This window comes from Fopius arisanus, unplaced genomic scaffold (genome assembly GCF_000806365.1).
Source record: "Fopius arisanus strain USDA-PBARC FA_bdor unplaced genomic scaffold, ASM80636v1 scaffold00006, whole genome shotgun sequence".
In the NCBI taxonomy this organism is placed as follows: Eukaryota; Metazoa; Arthropoda; class Insecta; order Hymenoptera; family Braconidae; genus Fopius; species Fopius arisanus.
The window spans coordinates 1501969-1502820 of NW_011887745.1; positions in this window are offsets into that span (position 1 = coordinate 1501969).

The following is an 852-nucleotide window of genomic DNA, read 5'->3' on the forward strand; positions in this document are numbered from 1 at the left end:
CCTTTGAATCAACTTGATTTAAGTTGATAGTTCAGTTACCCCCTCAACATCACAATTGACCGTCACTCGAATTTCAAGCGACGGGTCCGACAGGAATGTGCGTAAATTATGATGTGAGAATTTGGTGAAATCATCGAGGGCACATAAGTTAATTATTTCATGGGATTAATTGTAAATAAACAAAAAAATGTAAGCTTCAAACGGAATGAGTGCTACATGAACTCGTGGTCGATTACAACCGAAGAACAGAGCCACTTCTCTTTCTTCACTCGCACTCGAGTTTAACGAAGAGTCAAGAGGCGAGTCAGAAAACTCAGCTCCATTATTGTTATATATCCACCAACCTTCATCTCTGTACACATTCATCCCTGAGTTTTACTCGCTGTTTTCTACCCCTATGAGTCTCGACGCTACAGGGGATAGTGGACCGCCCCCCTCAAGTCAACTTCACATCAGGAGAGAACATATTTTCATATTGCACTTGACTTTTTTTTCTCTCTTTCATTTTCAAATAACTGAGATTTTTCCGTGTTATTGTTCAAAATATTATTCCCTTGAGTGGTTAGGGTAATGAAATATGTAAAACATATTTATTATAAGGTTACTTAACTTCTAATGTCTTTTCAAATTTATGTCTCAAATAAGTTCCAAAATTCATGCTACAATTAAAAAATTAAAAATATTTTTGACATATTAGAAACGAATGAGTTTCAAGGAAATTAGTATATCTCGAAAAATTCCTGATCGGTCGACCTAACATTTTACCAAAATGATCTCCCAAATAAAATGTTCCAATTGTTATAATTCATATTGAATTCTTCGATACTAATCTAAGAAAATATCAAGAAAGTT